This window comes from Sapajus apella, unplaced genomic scaffold, assembly GCF_009761245.1.
Source record: "Sapajus apella isolate SASKATOON/1434 unplaced genomic scaffold, GSC_monkey_1.0 scaffold7, whole genome shotgun sequence".
In the NCBI taxonomy this organism is placed as follows: Eukaryota; Metazoa; Chordata; class Mammalia; order Primates; family Cebidae; genus Sapajus; species Sapajus apella.
Window position 1 is genome coordinate 43,050,224 of NW_022436947.1, and position 15,835 is coordinate 43,066,058.

The 15,835-nt window shown below is 37.0% G+C and overlaps 1 protein-coding gene across 9 annotated transcripts in view; it reads right to left on the bottom strand.

The window, feature by feature from the left end:
* Positions 1–15,835, bottom strand: part of CACNA2D1 (calcium voltage-gated channel auxiliary subunit alpha2delta 1) — a 487,462-nt gene that overhangs the window by 248,413 nt on the left and 223,214 nt on the right. The window lies entirely within an intron of this gene.

Consider the following 15,835-nt stretch of genomic DNA (forward strand, 5'->3'; position numbering starts at 1 on the left):
AAGATTAAGAGGGCTTCCAAATATTAACATCCTGATACCATGCTGGGATTCCACATCACTGAAATCAGGATGTCTGAAGGTGGAAGTCAGGCATCAGTTTTTATGCAGTACTTTTAATGGACCCGGGTTGCTATCTAACTTGGTGTAAGAATAGGAAAACAAGCTGGTCCCTTCTATTTTACATTCAAACACAAAGAAATATCTTGGACTTACTTTTTTTTTTAAGTGGATACCCTTGCTTTCTGGAATCCCCATCAAAGAAAGCAAAGGGCTTATAGAGAGGAAACCTAATAAAACCTTAATCCTCTACTCCATTAATACAATGCTGCTCCAGTTAACGTGAGAGTTTGTGACCTCCCTTTTTATTAAACACTAACGAGCCACAGTTTTTGCAGGTTTGAACTACCCATACATATATACACCCCATCTGTTAAGACATTTTGGCTTTGTGAAGAGTTTCACTTAATGCTCCAAATTGGGATTGTAATAGTGTATTCTTATTCCTCATGTTTTCAAGATAGGATGTTTGGATTTCCCTTGCCTCTGTCTTTATAGAAGACACAAGATGCCGACACCTTTCCTCCCAAACACTTGTGATTCTAGTTTAGAGCTGTAATAATCACAGGCATTGTGTCTCTTGTAATATCAACTTGTTCAAAGAGTAAAGTATTATTTACGTAATTTTCACATATTTATTTTGCTTTCACTGGCCTGTATTTACATATTAGTTTATTTGCATTACTGGGTTAATTACATATTGATTATTCTATGTGTGTTCAGTTGATGAGCAAAATCTTAATACTTGTGTTACGAAGGCTCACAATAAGAGCAGAAAAAGATACATTTCAGAAATATTAATGAAAAGAAAATGCCTTGGTAGATTTCATTACAACTAATCTTAACTATTGTAGTAATTTGATCTGTTTCATCTCAAATGAATACAGATTAGAGGGCTCTAAAACATATAAAAAATGTTTTGAAGTAAGTCACCTTAAAAGCTTTTATTCTGTAATAAACTATGCTAGCTTTGTGGGAGAACTTTACACGAGTTATTTCAGTATACAGAAACAAAGATTCTAATTCCTTCCAAACACTTTAACCCTATTTACATTAGCAGAGAGAAACTAGAAATTGATTAACTTTTTTCAGCAAAAAAAATCTTCAAATTGAATTTTCTTCTTTGACAGTATCTTAGAAAGTTATACATACTCTCACTTTATAATCCAGCAATTCTACTCATAGATATATAACCCCCTCATTCCAGCAATGTAAAGGCATGTGTCCATAAGAAAAGACATATAGGAGAAGTTTCACTGCTATTTATAATAGCAAAAAAAAAAAAAGAAGAGAAAAATCAGAAACATGAATGTACATAAGCTAAGAGAATGGATAAACAAATTGTGATGTATTCATATAATGGGCTACTTACTCATCAATAAAAAAGAAGAAATTATTGCCACACACAACACACAAATGTATCTCAAAAGTATGTTGCTTTGTGAAAGAAGACAGATACAAAAGGAATATAGACTGCATGACTCCATTTTATGAAACACAAGAATAGGAAAAACACACCTATTATAGGACAGAAAGTGGAATAGCATTCACCTGGGTTGGAGATAAACTATGATTTTCCCTTGATTAAAAAAAATCTCTAAACATATGTGTACATACATACACATACATATATATAACAAAGCCTGCAGCAAAATATGGTATAGAAATTATTGATATCTGTTTGTCTGACAGATACAAGTAGAATATATTGTTTTGCAAAAAAGCAAGGTTACTCAACAGAATTTTTAGTGTAAACATGTATATAATTATATGCAGAAGTGTATCACATATATAAATAACATTCATATATTTATAAAATGTTTGCTCATGCATCATAATATTAATTAAAATATACCTATGATTAAGATAATGAGATCTTTTTATTTTGAGTTTTAAATCATTCTCTATTGTCTTTTCAGTAATAAGTATATATTTTTATTTTAAAAGGATTTTTCCATCTTAAAAAATAAATGTAGCAATTGAATTTAGCCTTATTACTTTCTTCTAATGAAGAAAGAACATGAATTCTGTATATTAGTTACATGTTTTTGAATTTATACCATGGTACGCTATATATCTTTTTTGTTTTCTGTTCATTTATTTCTTGAAATTTTTTATAATCCTTTACTTTGATCCCTCAACATTTTACTCTTTTTGTCAAATTGCTAGTTTGTGAACATATCCTATTTATAAGCTCTTCCATGATTTTGAACATAACTCAGGCCTAAAAAAGATTCCAAACATCAAATATGCAAAAAGGACATTCCAGGAGAAATGATATGTGTGAAAGCAGAGAGTGATTTAGAAATGTGAAGTTGTGTTAACATATCCAACTGAAGCCAATTATACAAGAAAGACAAAGAGATACGCAGCTTTTGAGAGAAGCAATCTTATGACTGGAGAATGATAGGGCAAGTGCATGCATGCATGTTATGCAGGGTAACAGAGCTGTGCAGTTTACAAAGGTTCTTACTAAAACACAGTTCTAAAAGAATCTCAAAGTGTATATGTTTATTGATTTTTCGGATATATTTACTACTAGGTGACTCCATTCATTTCTAGTGCCTCTTGTTCATTTACTCAACAAATATAGAAGCGAGACCACTAGATACCAGGTATTGGAAGAGGCGCTGGTGGGAGCAGTAGCTCAACAGGTCTTACTTGCACTGAGGAAGAGACATAGAAGAGACAAGTAAGCCTGTGTGCTAAGCACAACCAAGGAGAAGGTGAGGGTGTCAGAAAAGGAAGGTTAATGATATGAGGAAAGAGAAGTACTCACTAGTGATGCTGAAACCTCAGAACTTCAATAAGGATATATCGTATATAATCTGCTTTTGGATCTCATGGTTCTAGTCACATTTGTTTTAATCACTAGAAAATGTATATATAGTGTCACTTATAAAAATACTTCACACAATACACTAGATGTCTGGATAATCTGAACAGTATCATGAACTCACAAAGACCACTTAGCAAATATACTGGATTATAAAAAATGACACTAAGTATTGGACAGTGTTGGTGGCTGCTCAATGTTGATGCTTATTCAGGTCCCCTTTACATGCCCAGGTAGACTCTTCCCCCAGGTGCATTGTTAGCTGCAAACAGTTTACAGCTGCCCCTTCTGTAAAGAATGACTCTCAGTTGACCAGAGGCTTCTCAGAGGCTTTGCCACCCTTCGCTAGTCCCCACCTCTTCCTGGAGCCTACAGCCAACGACGAATCCAAACAAGAATACAAAAGGCTAACCCCTTGATGTGAGACCAATTTTGTAGTGCAGTTCATGCTAAGCATTCCTCGTAAGATCAGGCTGAAAGGAGAGTTCCGGCTGAAAGCATGTCCTTGCTTGGCTCTTTCTCCTGCTTTCCACATTCCCTTACCTGTTCTTCTTGAGTACTGCCTAAACAAGCAGGAAATTCAATTTCAGGCTCTGCTTCTAGGAGGCCTGGACTAAGACAAGGATACTGCCCTGTAAGGAAAATGGATGTGCTGTGGTCAAGAATAGGCTGAGGCAGACATCCAGTCCAGCAAGACACAGCAAGTTTGGAGCACAGGCACGCAACTCCGCTCATTATATAATCATGCCACGTGAGGTATATTAGGTGATCACCTACATGAGCTCATGCTTGGCTTGGAGCCACTATTGTCTGTACAAGGTATAAATACCCTGCTGACACTGTACATGCAGCTTGTACACAGGCTTATGCCCAGAGAAAGAGTAAAGCCATGTTGCAACTCCCCACAATTCCTCAAGTGTTCTTTCAGCTGCCCACCACTAGTCCACCCACTCCCCCTGGTTCTCAGCTTGGGCTGGAATCTGACACTTGGCGTAGCCAGCAGGATACTGAGAAGAGTGAGCCTTTGGTCTCCACTGATTCTGGGTTGCCCACGTGGCCAAAACATTGGTTGTGGTGCCTAGTGGCAGCTATGCTGCTCAAATGGACTCCAGTGAAACCCGAGCTGCAGTAGATGGGTCCCCCAAAAGTATGGCAAAGGCACTGTAGTATGGAAGTACAGAGCATGGAGAAGGAATGAGCTTTTGCTGTGAGAGCTGGATAGGGGACTTGACTGCGTTACGAAAAGTACAGACCCCACCTCTGAGGGATGCAACAGAGGTAAGGGCCCTCCAAGTGCAGACAGGGTACCCGGAGGCCTGGCTACAGAGTCTGCAAAGGTATTAGAGGTTGCTGTGAATGCAGGCCTGGCTCCTCAAGACCTCCACTAGGTCTGATCCTGAAGAGGCTACCAGCGGGACCAGGGGGCCCATGCCGTAAAGAAGGGGACAATGTACCACCCCCAGGGATCCCCCAACAATGAGTGACATACAGATGTGCATAGATTTCATTTTGGCTGGGTTGGCAGAAAGAAAATCAATAAGCATCCCATTGAAGTACTCTTAACTTTGTGGAGACAGTTGCCTCTGGAGCAGCAATTCCAGAAAATGCTCAAGCAGAAGAAGGACATTGCTGTGCAACCTGGTCCCACTCAGGTGCTTCAACTCAACAACTACATGCTACAGCCAGGCAGGGGTATAGTCTTTTCTGTTTGATGAGGGAACTGGCTGAGGTGCCAGGCTTAGGGGGATACCAGACAACCAGAGGCCACATGTGGAGTTGACAATCCACTGGTATCCCCCCAACATACAGTGAGTGCTGGCACTGGTAGACACCAGCACAGATACATTCTGGAGGTGATATTTTACATGGCTTGGCAGCTGTGCCGTCTCTCACGGACTCGATGGACCACTTGACAGTACTGGGACATTACCACTATGCAGTGGATTTGGCCAATACCTTCCCTTGCAGAGAGCCAGGAACAGTTTGCCTTCATGGGAGGGCGACAATGGACTTTCACAGTGTTGCCGCGGGGCTATATGCATAGCCCCACCATATGTCATGGTCTTGTTAACGATTGCTATGGTAATCTCTGATTCTCTTGCAGAATTAGAAGTGGCAAGGCTCCCCTTACCTATAATTATGATGATGCACTGAGACCGCCATCTGGGCAGCCAAACAAGCTATTCAGCAGGCACAAGCCATACGGGAAGTTGACCAGGGGTGCCCATTTGAGCTGGATGTGCATGTGACTACAAAGGGTTTTGGCTGGGACCTATAACAGCCCATGGAGTGCTTGAGAATGCTAGCAGGCTTTTGGTCTCAACTATGGAAAGGAGCTGAGCTCCACTATTCATTGACAGGGAAGCAATTAGTAACTGCATATGCTGCCCTTCAGACTTATAAGAGCATGGCAGGATGGGCTACAGTTGTTGTGTGGACAACTTACCCAATAGTGGGATGGGTGCATTCACAGATAATGACCCCCCAAACTGGGATGGCACAGACATCCACTTTAGCAAAGTGGGGCACCTACTGGGAGCAGTCAGGTATGATGAGTACAAGTCCCTTAGCAGCAGAGTTGCAAGACATCTTGGGACCTGTAGTCCTAATGCAAGATAGACCCATGTGGCATAAGGCTATGGGCCTTGAGGAACCCCTAGATCCTGAGTCTTCACCATTTAAGGAAGGGCATCCCTATTCCCTATGAAGCATGGTACACAGATGGGTCTAGCCAAAGTGCTACTGCTGCCTGGACTGCTGTTGCATTCCTATCTAGTAATAACATCATATGTGTGGACAAAGCAGTCATAGCAGGTGTGGACAAAGTAGTCAATGGGCTGAACTTAGAGCAATGTGAATGATGATCACCAAGGAGGTGACACTTATGATAATCTTCACTGACAGCTGGGCAGTTAATCGAGGCTTAACCTTGTGGTTAACTACCTAGAAGTTACCAATGTGACTACTTGGTCACTGGCCCATGTGGGGCCAGGCCAGGTGGCAATACCTAGGGGAAGAAGGATGACCTTCTCCGACCAGGTATGGGGACGAACAGTAACCTGTTGTCGCCTGCCCCAACACCCTTAACAGTAGGGAAATTAAAACCTGGCTTAATGTATAAACAACATTGGGCTTACGTCACCAAGGGGTAGCTGCCTACCATAAGCTGGAGTTGTTGCTCCCTGTATTGCTGCTGTGACCTATGGACCCAGGGTTCCACCTGTGGGCACGTCTCCCCACTAGAAAAACTCCCTCAGCCTACGAGGTAGCATGTAAGGCCTATGTGTTGGATCTGTGTATCTGGGGCCTGTGTACCCAGGGCTTATATATAAGGCCTATGTATTGGACCTGGGTGTCCCGGGCCTGGGTGCCCACAGCCTGTGTATAATGCTTATGTGTCAAACCTGGGTGTCCAAGGCCTATGTCTCCTTGGCCTAGGGAGTGGAGGGTAAGAAAAATGGATACGCTTCAGTCAAGAATAGGCCAATGCAGACATCAGTCCATCATGACTCAGAGAGTTTGGAGTGCAGGTGCATAATTCCATTCATTATGTAACGATGCCAAGTGAGGTGCATTCGGTGATCACCCACATGAGCTCATGCTTGGCTTGAAGTCACTGTTATCTGTAAAAGGTGACACTACATGCTTGCTGACACTATATGCAGCTTGTGCCCAGGTCAGCTTATGCCTAGGCTCATGCCCAGGCTCATTTGCCATGGAGAAACTCCCTGCAATTCTTCAAGTGTTCTTTTAGCTGCCTGCCACTTGTCTAATCACTCCCATCAGTCCTTAGCTTGGGCTGGAACCTGATCCTTGGTGTGGCATGCCCCAAAATTTATATAATGATTTAAAGAATATAGATTTATATATATAACATAAAATTATTAAAAATTATATATTTACAATGTGATTACATATATATATATGCATATGTAATGAATATTTTGAAGGCTTGGGGCAATCTTTTGCACATTAAGTCTGCTCCTATTAGAGTACTAATGGGGCCAGTACCTACAAAACCTTACTTTATTCCAGCAAAGTATTATTCCCAACTAAGTGATATCTCTTTCCCTGTCTTTTAAGTTTCAACAAGTAGGACAACATATTTTGTCTTTCTATTGTTGACAGAGGACACATAAAATAAAGAAATCACCTTTTTTAAAAAAGTAGAATACATACACACAAATATGCTAAATTTTCAGGTTAAAAATGGTTACAATCCAAGTAGTCTAAGCCATTAGAATACTAGAATAATGTAGATATCGTAGTCCCAATTATTTCTATAGTATAAGTCATTTCAAAGAGTAGATTTTGCTATTTACATTTTTAATATTATACAAATATAAATTCAACTGATATAATGCATAATTGCTGACCGTTTGAAGTATTAAAAAGCTTTACCACAGAGCAATGATATACTCTTAAATAATACCCCTTAAAAAGACTGAACCAGTTAAACTGATTTGCTTTTTATCTTATTATACACACTTTTCCAATCCTCCTCATTTTGATAGATGTACAACTTAAAAAAATTTTTGTTAAAAATGTTTTGTTAACTAGTTAATTAAAAGTTAAAGAAAAAAGCACAACAGTGTGCTTTTATCTTGAGGTTTCCCATTAATGTCTAAAGGACAATTTGTTTTGAGGTATATGGTATTTCTATTAATCATGACTTTAAAATATGTACTTAACAAAACATGACTTGAATGTACATTTTTTTTCAATTTCTTGAATTAAATCCTGAACTATTGGAATCAAATTTACAAGGTCAGTATGAATCAATTAACTGCACTTAGGTCATATTTCTTAGTTGTTGGCAGATAAATATATATATATTTTGTTGTTGTTGTTGTTTAAAGGCTATCTTTTTACATAGAAGGACTGTTTAAAAATTTACCATTTTTTACAATTCTCTTTCATGAATGAGAAAGGTAAAAAAGCTAAGTATATAATAACTATAAAATCTAACACTTATTTTACACTAATTGTAATAACTCTTAACAAGTAACGACCGTATATATTTTATTTCCTAATTCATCAAATGGTAACAATACTACCACTGCTAAAACATTTAATAAACCAAATTAGATAGATACTTATGAAATAAAATAATTAGCTGCATTCAAATAAAATATTAAAGATATACTATAAAAGATGCAAATTTAATTGCTAAGAAGAACAGTTTCTGTTCCATTTCTTCAGGCAATGCCCAAGGCTTATTATCTTTTTTCTAGGTCTCAAAATGGCAGGAGGTAACCGATGCTTTTGATAGTAAAATATAATAGCAGGATCCCAAATTTAAAACTGGATAAAAACTTTTTCCAACAGTGACATTACTAATTTGGAAGAATAACAACAGGATATGTAGTGAGAGATATAGACATATTTATATGTGTATGTGTTATAACTAAAAATCAAAACAAGAATGAAAAATTATAATTGTATATTATTTTAACCATCCTATATACAATATTCTTTAGAGAATAAACATCTTTTTTAAACCGTATAACATTAGCCTCATTTATAAAGACCAGCAAACACAGGAATATATTTATCGAATGGAATTTAAACATATTTTAAAAATTATAAAAACTTCCTTTCCTGGTAGGCCAAGTGATTGTAAACGTTCTCAAGAGAGGCATTACAGGATTTTTAGGCAGAACAATTCCTCTTCAATGGGACTATCTCCGGGCCCACCCACTAAATGCCAGAAGATTTCATTGTGACAATCAAAACGCCCTCACACTTTTCAAAAACTCAGGGTGGGGAGCTGGGAGGTGTGAGAGGGTGTTGGTTGAGTACATGATCAATTAAAGGTCTCAAAATGGAGCAGGCTGAATTCAGTACATATGGTCCCACCATAGCAGCTCTGTCCTCTTAGAAAAGTTACCTCTCTGTGCCTCGGTTCATACTTCTGTAATATGTCTTCTTCTTAGCAGTTGTTTGCAAACCTCCCAGAATCATTGTATGGGACAAATGAAACAGTGACAATAACATAGCTGTGTAAAGTATTAAGTGCCATCCAAAATTATAACATTTTGCTTCATTTAACAATTATCCTATGCTGTAGTTTTCATGTTTGATTGGAGAAGACTTGAGGTTTAGAAAAAAAAGTATGCATTACTGTTTAATTTGGACACAAGTATACCAATTTGGAGGCTGCACTTTTTTCAGTTATCAGGTCAGAGGCAATTTTAATCTTTGACCCTGTGCTACAGCCTTAATGAGGCCACACAGTCACCTGCTGGTAGCTCCAGAGGTAAAGGAAAAAAAGCTGGTACTCAGTAGGAATTTAATAACCTCTTTAGGTTTTGTTCTCAAAAATCCAATCTTGTGTAAGTAGAAGCAACAAAAATAGCCCGTTTTAATTTAATTCTATGGATTTAGGAAATTACAGACTTTCCCATTCCATAGATTTCTTTTCAATATTTCTAAACACATATATATTCAAAAACATGCACAGTATATTGCTATATAGGGTATACAAACACTCTCATTTCTTCATTGCTGAAGTTGAAAGATCATTTCTTTCTTGGTAAGAGGCTTATAAAGCTGTCTAACTTTTAATGGCAAATAGCAACATATCACATTCTGACTTGCTGTGAACTTGCGCCATATACCTTAAGGGTGAGAAAAAGTGGCTATCACTTTATACAAAGAATGGTGCTTCTATAATACAGTGACAGAGTTCACAGCCTAATGCATGATATTACAAGAATTACTAAAAATGACTCAATTTTAAATTTGATCCTCAAGATCGGTTTTTACCTTTTAAACATTTAATAAATATGCATTATATATGTGTATGTATAAATATATGTATTTATATAGTATACATGAACCATAGTACAGTACTTAGGTCCTATTTTTAACTGGAACTCTTATTTCATAGCATTAATGACTTGATATGATTAATAATTGATCAGAAAGATATAGAATTTACATTTAAAAATATTCAGGCTGATTATTAAATTTACCAAACATGTTTTTTGCTATTTCTGCATCACAGAGTCTATATTCAAAAAGTCTGAAATCAAATCTAAAATTATAATTAGATTAACAACTAGACAGGTAACTTCCCAATGTAGTTTTCAATTAAAAATGTATTTTTAAATAGAAGAAAATCACTTGAGTGACCTTATTATTCATATCCTAAATCTATTATTCATATAACTCCCCTTAAATTTGCTTCTGTAACTTATTGTTAAGAAGTATTGAAAATGGTTTCGAAATTATCTTTATCAGATTAATAACCATTCATTATCATTATTAAACTTTATCAGTTTATATTTATTCAAGAAAAGCCCGAGGACACAACGTTTTAGTAAGGAGGAATAAGTTCAAGAGCTGTATTGTACAACATGGTGACTAGAGCTAATAACAATGTATTGTATTTCTGAAAACTGCTAATTGAGTAGATTTCGTGTTCTCACCACAAACGAATGGTATGTGAGGTAACACATAGGTTAACTAGCTTGATTTAGCCATTCTACAATGTTTACATTTTAGAATATTTCAAAATAATAGGTACACAACAGATACATACAATTCTTATTTGTCAGTTAAAGTTAATTGATTTTAAAAAGAAAAGCCCAGCTTATATATAAAAATAATTTCCAGTGATTGCCTTATAAATATAATTTTTCATATTTATCAACGAAGCAACTTCAGATTCACACTCATTCCAATTCATACACAGGTATACTCACAGTCTTTCACACAAACACATACACACACAGAGCTTTTAAAAGAAAACCTGCAGAGTACATTTTAACCAATTATGTCTGAGGGAAATGAAACTGGGAAATGGAGACCATTCATGGAGTCTCAGGGCAGTAGCAAACTCTCTGCTTCTACTTTTTCATCCTGTGAAAGCTGTCATAAATCTATGTCCACTGATTCGCTTGCATTTGGCATAAGGGTGGGTAGATTATTTATCGAAGGGATTTCTGTCAGACTGGGATTAAGATGTCCTAAAAATTCCCAAGTGTGCAATTCATCACAACACAATTTAGAGAGTGAAAAGAGAGCCACAACAAACCTTGGTAGCAAAGTGGAAGTGAGTGATAGGTGAACCGAAGCCCCCAGCTTGATCTAATGAAAGCAGACAACATATACCAATGGTGTCAATCAAGCTGCCTCATAAGCAGCCTCATGAATATAAAATAGGGAACAAACAGATTGGTTTTCCTTTCCTCGTTCCCAACAGTTATAAGAAGATAGATTCCAACACTAATGAGCTTGTTTTTGTATATATGCCAGGAAAGTTCTATCTCTAATTTTTTCTTATAACCAAAGAAACAAAAACACGCATTATTTCTGAAATAATGGAAGTTGTGAAATATTTTATTTTTGCCAAATTGTTCCCCTACATAGCCAGTGCCACATTTTTGCACTGTGTGAATCAAATAAATCTTGCCTCTTTGTTTCTAAAAATTAACAAACTGAAGTATATTTTTGGTACTTTCAGACCCACATTTATAACACAACCTAAAAACATCCCCAATCTAAGTGTGAAACTTAAATCATCATGTTAAACTTAGATTTAAAAAATTAAAAAGAACTGCTAACAATAAAGCAAATGTCACTATGTACCAGAATTCTTTGTGGGGGTCAGTAGTCAAATTAGTCAAATTTTCTCAACTTAAATATAAAATCAATGTTTTTCACAGAGGCTAATATGGATAAAATTATGGTTCCCAACATTAGTGCCTGGCAAATGGCTTGCACTGTGCAAGTATCTGTCGAACAAATCAATTAAGAGGGTAATTAATAATAGATTCATTGTTTTATTTAAGATTCCTTGTTTTATTTATTGTATTTATTAAGTCCAAAACAGTTTAATCTTTTTAAAAAATTATGCTGAATTTGTAATAGTTTGAAACTTTAATTCTAATTTTATTTGAAGTATGCCTCATCTACTCTACTTATTGGTCTGATATGTTAATTAATTTATTGGAAGATGTTACCTTAAAAGGAATAAACATCTCTGGAAAAACAGTAACAATATTGACTGTTGAGGTCTCTTGGATTGGCTCTCAGATATGAGTTGGGAGTTAAGACTGTCTACCATGCCAGAGAATTATAACCAGTAATTGTTAACCTTGATCCATGATTTTAGCAGTAAGGGGTCACATGAACTAGGACTTAGAGTTCGGATGGGCGTGTGCAGGCTGTGCAGAGGTTACTGGAAATTGTGCTATGTCTGGGGTTAAAGGTAGACAAACAGGCTCCTACATCTGGGACACGGCATTTTGCAGAAGTGTCTTGTTAGTTCAGCATAAGTATCAAGGGATTTACAAACATTCATGCCTTCTGAGCTAGTAATTTCTCTCTGTTCCTAGGAACAACTCTAGTTAGGTAAGGGAAAATGTCTAATGCACAAAGATGTTCAACAAAAGAATTATCTCACTATTCTCCTGTTGTTTCCTTTTTCCTATTAAAATTTGAAAACAAGAAAATTATGAAATAACATGGAAATGCTCAACTCATGTTCGTTTAATGAATGGGTTAAGTGATTTACGTTAGGATTAGAACAGTAATAATATATGCAGTAAAAAAAATGACCGAGGTTTTCTATGTGCTAGTCACCATATTAAAAGCTTTAAAAGAATTTTCCCATATGATGTAATATTCACAGAAGTGCTATAAGACAGATTCTATTTATATAAAACATTATTATGTATATGTTTTCATTTTCTATCTGCACAATATCTCTTTGATAATAGCACCTCACTTTTTATGGTAAGGCTTCTTCCAGAACACTCAATCCATTTGTCTTGGGACAGGGGGATTGTTTTCTTTCTTTTCTTTTTTTTCTTTTTTTTTTTTTAATTTTTTTTTGATACGGAGTTTCATTCTTATTGCCCAGACTGGAGTATAATAGCACAAACTTGGCTCACCACAACCTCCACCTACTGGGTTCAAGTAATTCTCCTGCCTCAGCCTCATGAGCAGCTGAGATAACAGGCATGCATCACCACGTCCGGCTAATTTTGTATTTTTAGTAGAGATGGGTTTTATCCATGTTCATCAGGCTGGTCTTGAACTCCTGGCCTCATGTGATCCGCCCACCTTGGCCTTCCAAAGTGCTGGAATTACAGGCATGAGCCACTGTGCATGGCTGGAATTTTTTTTTAATAAAAGTTTTTCTTTTTCAAATATTATTTTAGGTTCGGGGGCATGTGTGCAGGTTTGTTACTTGGGTAAACTGCATGTTGCAGGGCTTTGGTGTACAAATGATTTTGTCCATCAGGTACTGAGCATACTACCCAACTGGTAGCTTTTTTACCCTCACCCTTCCCCCACCCTCTGCCCTTAAGTAGGCCCCTGTTGTTTATTATTCCCTGCTTTGTATCTATGTGTACACAACATGTAGCTCCCACTTATAAAGAAGAACATGCAGCATTTGGTTTTCTATTTCTACATTAAGTCATTTAGGATAATGGCTACCAGTTGCATCTGTGCTGCTGCAAAGGACATGATGTTCTTTTATATGGCAGGGAAGTATTTCATGGTGTAGATGTACCACATTTTCTTTTTCTAATCTACTGTTGATGGGCACCTAGGTTGATTCCATGTCTTCCCTATTGTGAATAGCACCACAATAAACATACAAATGCATGTGTTTTCTTGGCCAGAATGATTTTTTGTTGTTGTTGTTGTTATATGCCCAATAATGAGACTGCTTGGTCGAATAGTAGTTCTGTTTTAAGTTCCTTGAGAAATCTCCAAACTACTTTCCACAATGGCTGAACTAACTTATATTCCCACTGGCAGTACATAAACATTACCTTTCTCTGCAACCTCACCAACATATCCATTCTGACTGGTATGAGAGGGTATCTCATGGTGGTTTTGGTTTGCATTTCTTATTATTAGTGACGTTGAGCATTTTTATATGCTTGATAACCATGTGTATAACTTCTTTTGAGAAGTGTCTGTTCATGCCTTTGCCCATTTTTTTAATAGGCTTATTTGTTTTTTTTGCATTCTGATTTAGATCCCTTATACATTCTGAATATTAGACCAGGGCAGGGGAATTTAGCCAGAAGACACATAGCCAGGATTAATCAACACCCCATCATTTTGATCCAAATGATGAGTGTAAGAATAGTCAAAGGCCCCAATAAGAGTTGCCAGGTCTAGCAATAAAAAATATGGGATACCTAATTCAATTTGAATTTCAGACATATAGTGAATCATTTCTTTAGGGTAAATATATTCCATGCAATATTTAAGTCACACTTTTAAAAGATGATTCATTGTTTATCTGAAATTCAAATATAATTGATGAACTGAATTTTATCTGGCAATCCACAAGAAGCAATGATAAAACTCAATCCAAGACTTATACTCAACCATTGGACAAAAAGTACTTCATTTTTTCCCTGCAGTAGATAAATTTGTAGAACAAAAGCCTAGAGTTACTATGTGCTATCTTTTATTCAACATGGGGAAATTCAGCCTGGGAATAAAACTTTCACAGAGAATAGCAGAGTCAAAGTTCATTTGAGCAGATATGGATGCATTCGATATCATTTGAGCAGACCTGGACATAGTCATGGCTGAAGCCATGTGGCCTTTAGACTTTGTCTGAACTGGTAAATTTCAAGTTTATATTCCAATACATTTTTTTATTGAAACATAATTTTGGTTTATGTCACATGTGACTGAAATATGCTAGTATAATATGCCATTATTATCCTCATAAATGAAGAAACATGTATTGCTTTGATAGATTTAAGGTTTCAGAGCAAGGACATGGTGGATTTGGGAAGACAAGAAGTCTGGGTACAATATTCTAGTTCTTTTTTTTTTTTTTTTTCTGAGACAAAGTCTTACTGTCTCCCAGGCTGGAGTGCAATGGCGTGATCTCAGCTCACTGCGTCCTTCATCTCCTGGGCTCAATCAATTCTCCTGTCTCAGCCTCGAGAGTAGCTGGGATTACAGGTGCCTGCCATCATGCCCAGCTATTTTTTTTGTATTTTAGTAGACTTTAGTTTCCCCATGTTGGCCAGGCTGGTCTCAGACTCCTGACTTCAGGTGATCCACCTGCCTCGGCCTCCCAAAGGTCTGGGATTACAGGTGTGAGCCACTGCGTCGGGCCCAATACCCTAGTTCTTAAGTAATATTCTGGACTGTTTTTCAAAAAGACAAATATATAACATGATAAACTGCAAGTAAGTCTTTAAAAAATATTTACACACACAAACAGAAAGAGAGACACCCTCTTGAGAAGCTAGTCTCATTGAGGCTGGCAGAGTAGAGGATCCCTTGCGTATATCCTTAAAGCTGATATATCCAAGGTCAGACAAGGTCATAACACTTCCAAGTAAAACAGGAGAAACTCAGCTCTCCTTCCTCATCGGTTTGTCCTTCTATAAAGCTGTACTTTTTTTTTTTGCTACAAAACACCCACTAGATTTGAAATACAAGCTCACTAAAAACCAAAAACTAAAACAAAACCTGCTTTCAGTTAAAATGATAGAAGAATACACACCTAAAATACAAATTTGATCATGCCACTCTCCTGCTTATAGGCAAAGTATACTTTCTCTATATTGAATGTAAGAATTTCAATTTTCTGACCATTGTCTACTCTTCTGTCCTCATCTTTTGTCAGTATCTGCCTGCACTTTCTGACTTATGCTGAATTTCTGGCAGCTGTGTACAGACTCATGCTTTTTTTAACCTCAAGATATCCTACACTGTTCTGTGCACCTAGAATTCCCTGCTTACCCCTTTTCCACTTATCTTCATCAACTCAGCCTACTCTAACAAAATACCACTAACTGGGTAGCTTTTAAGCAACAGAAATTTATTTCTCACAGTTCTGGAGGCTCAGAAGTCCAAGATCAATGCACCAGGAGATTCAGTGTCTGGAGAGGGCATGCTTTCTGGTTCATAGATGGTGACTTCCTGCCATGTCCCCACATGGTT